The sequence below is a fragment of the Carassius auratus genome, unplaced genomic scaffold, assembly GCF_003368295.1.
Source record: "Carassius auratus strain Wakin unplaced genomic scaffold, ASM336829v1 scaf_tig00053334, whole genome shotgun sequence".
Lineage (NCBI taxonomy): Eukaryota > Metazoa > Chordata > Actinopteri > Cypriniformes > Cyprinidae > Carassius > Carassius auratus.
Window position 1 is genome coordinate 158 of NW_020527260.1, and position 3,799 is coordinate 3,956.

Below are 3,799 nucleotides of genomic sequence, written 5' to 3' on the forward strand. Positions count from 1 at the left end.
CATGATCTTTAAAAGAGAAATCTATCATTTTGACATACAATGATTTTTGGATATTGCTACAAATTTCCCAACAGTTGGTGTGTCCCACTGGAAAACTATAAAAGCCAACGGGAACCACCAACTGTTTAATTACCAGCAATCTTCAAAATCTTCTTATACGTCAACATAAAAGCTGAATTTGTCATTTTGGGTAACTATACCTTTAATGATTGGGTTTTGGCTCCAGGGACACAATATGATTTTGTGTTCGTAACATTACCGGAATGTTGTGAGAACCTTCTCTCTACAGTATACGAACCTTCTCAAATAAACCTTCAGCTGCTCTTTGGACTAAGCACAGGAGTATGGGATGTAAACAGTGTGGTGTTGTTCTGTACCGGAGGCAGCAGGACTCCCGTGGCGTGGATGGATTCTGTCTTTCTCTCTTGAACACCATCAGAGCGAACTGCAGGCAGTAGATGCCGATGTGATCAGCGCTCCTCCACCCTGCTCCTTCTGTGAGGTGCCGCTCGCGGTGCAGAAGAGGAAGACCGAAACACACCCTCACCACCTTCACCTCCCCGACACTGTTTTCTGAGAGCAGCCTGTCGACCTCAGCGTACACGGGAAACACCTGGACCACACCGCCTGACACAGACACAGACAGAGGCTCTACTGTCAGACCTGACAGAGCATTAATCCCAACAAAACTAGTTCTTTCTACCTCCATGAGGAAGACGTTGTTCTCTCTGGCGGCTGAGATGAGATGCATGACCTCTCTGTGGTTCATGGCCAGGGGTTTCTCACAGAGCACGTTCTTCCCAGCGTTCAGGAACATCAGACCCACCGGCAGATGATGTGTGTGGAGAACCCCGATGTACACCACATCTGTCCGGACACACTCGTGAAGCTCAGTCAATCATTCCCTTTAATTCTGTCCGGTTTACTCACCGATATCTGGACCTTCACCAGCTCCTGGTAGCTGCCAAATGCAGTCGGGATCCCATGAGTCTTTGCAAACTTCTTTGCACGGTCTAAGCTTCTCGCTGCAACTGCCACGATCTATGACACACAGACAGAAAATATAAAGTTAATGATTGAATGGGATTCTAGAAGCAGATGTTTAGTGATACCTGGTGATCCTCGTGAGAAAGTGTCTTCAGAGCCACACAGAAGTCATGGCTGATGTTTCCAGCTCCACAGATTCCCCAGCGGGTCGCCATGTTCGCTCTGACCTCCAGATGCATGTGCAGTGAAGGCTTTTATCTGCGGTCCAGAGTACAAGACGTCATGTGATCTGATAAAGTGTAACTTTGAAGACAGAAACTGTTGTAGAAGTCACTCTTTTGTTTCTCACACTATATATGTATTCATGGCTGAATATGCATGAGCTCATGATGATTAAATGTGCAAGCTAATGATGATTAAGCGTTGTGTTTATGGGTGATGTTATTATGCTTGTGTAATGTGTCAAGAAAAAGTGCATTGCATGAGAACTGCAATAATGATATTCATGTTACAAATAAGGTTAAAAGAAATTCACAGAGCAGTTTTAAAATATTAAATTTACATATACAAATGCATACATACCTGCAGAGTTTAGCTCTTACCCTAATCAAACACACCTGAGCATGCGAATCAATGTCTGCATCAGGGTTAGAGCTAAAGAATTTGAGATCCCTGGTGTTAACAGTGAACAGCCTGCAGTGCTTCCGTCAGTCACTAGGTGGCGCTGTGAAGCCATTATCAAATCACAGCATGAACCCCGCCATTCAGCTTGTGTGGAAATTTCAACATCTGCTCAAAAACAAACAAACAAACAACAACAACAACAAACATATAGAAATTAAGCATTTTATATTATATTAATATATTACATTTAAATTATGTTTCTGTTTCCTTATTTGCAAACCTACAATCTACAGATTCTTTTTTGGATTTTTTTTATTATTAGAATATAATAATAAAAATATTATATTAAATTATATAATTTTTTAATAATAAAATAAAATACAGTGTGTGTGTGTGTGTGTGTGTCTTTGTGTGTGAACCATCTAAAAATATAATAAAAATATTATGTAAATATTTTTTATATAAAAAAATGTCATATAATATAATATAAAATAATATAATTTAATATAATTATAATATAATATTAATTTAATTTAATTTAATTTAATTTAATTTGAATTTAATTTAATATATATAATATAATATAATAGTAATATAATATAATAAACTGTGTGACACTCTCAGGTGTGTTTGGGGGGAAATTGTCAATGATGTCACTCTTCTGAGGGATGCTGGGATGCTGTGTGCCATCACCATGACGACAAGAGTACCAGCTGGGCAATACTGTATGCAATATGCCTAATCTTGAACGGCAGGACCTGGTCGCCATGGCAACGGAGCCCGTGTTCCCGCCGAAACACACCTTTCCCGGTGATTTCTGGGAAGAGAGAAGGAGAAGGTGTTAAATGTTATCATGAGCCGAGAGTAGAAACGGTAACATCATGGTTCTCTGATCTACACTGCACGAACATTAGCCAAGATAACTTTAACCACACCTGGTATTACTGTAATTAGGGTCTAAACAGCAGGGTATTACCGTGGCACTGTGTCCAAAAATCACAAAGCACTTTTATAATTAGTTACTGAACCTGTGAGAGTAAATCTGACACATGTGACACAGTAAAGATGAGAAATCATATAGACTTTACTGATCTATAGTGATTCATCTGTGTGTGTGTGTGTGTGTTGTGTGCTGTGTGTGTGTGTGTGTGTGTGTGTGCTTGTGTGGTGTGTGTGTGTGTGTGTGGTGTGATGTGTGCTTGTGTGTGTGTGTGTGTGTGTGTGTGTGTGTGTGTGTGTGTGTGCATGTGTTTGTGTGTGTGTTGTGTGTGTGTGTGTGTGCGTGTGTGTGTGTGTATACGTGTGTGTGTTGTGTGTGTGGTGTGTGTGTGGTCATTATAATGTGGCAGAGTGAATCTGGAGGAGATGTGTTATTATAATTCCGAAAAACACAAGAAAAGGATATTTCTCACAGTCTGTCCTCTCTCTCTCTCTCTCTCTCTCTCTCTCTGTGTGTCTCTCTCTCTAATTCATTCGATTTCTTTTGTTTGAAACGTGCATATGGCAGATGCTTTTATCACATTATTAAGTGATTCACATGCATTCTAAGCAAAATTAATTTGATCATTTGATGCATTATCCTGAATCAACCCCATGATTGTGATGCTGTTACAGTGCCGTGCTCTACAGGTTGAATGGACTCTCAGTTTATCATCTCCAGAGTCAGTGTGTTTCATCAACGCAAAATCATGCTCTGAAACGGTTTCACGTCACTATCCAGGCAAACAATCAAAAATAATGTTTGTCATTAAACGAGTCAAATTAACATGTTAAACATCATGAACCTTTGCTGGTTGCAGTCAGAGTGTATTCTCACAATATCCAAAAGCCAGTGGAAAAAAATCCTTTCTGATTGGAGGGTTCTTTCTAATTATGCATGAAAGTGACATCAGGAGCAAATTACCATGATTAAACTCTCAAATCATACTGAAAGTGCTTTACTATTATTTTTACACATAGTATCATAAATAGTACTGTGCAAAAGTTTGGAGTCAGTAATATATATATAAAATAAATTAGTATTTTTTATTTCTCAAGGATGCATTAAATTGATTAAAAGTGACAGTAAAGACTTGCAATGTCTTATAATTTTCATTTAAAAAGTGCTGTTATTTCTGTTCATCTGTGAATCCTGAAAAACAAAATGCATCACAGTTTCCACAAAAATATGAGCAGCACAACTGTGTTC

At 38.9% G+C, this 3,799-nt stretch overlaps 1 long non-coding RNA gene and 1 pseudogene across 1 annotated transcript; both read right to left on the reverse strand.

Annotated features, from left to right (window-relative positions):
* Window positions 1–377: 377 nt before the first annotated feature.
* On the reverse strand, window positions 378–895 carry LOC113090198 (trans-1,2-dihydrobenzene-1,2-diol dehydrogenase-like; annotated as a pseudogene).
* A 52-nt stretch (window positions 896–947) lies between these two features.
* LOC113090197 (uncharacterized) lies at window positions 948–1,646 on the reverse strand. Its single transcript, XR_003286931.1, has 3 exons — window positions 1,570–1,646; window positions 1,113–1,245; window positions 948–1,041 (listed from the first exon to the last, which is right to left on the reverse strand). It is a non-coding gene; the product is annotated as an uncharacterized LOC113090197 (long non-coding RNA).
* Between the last annotated feature and the right edge of the window lie 2,153 nt (window positions 1,647–3,799).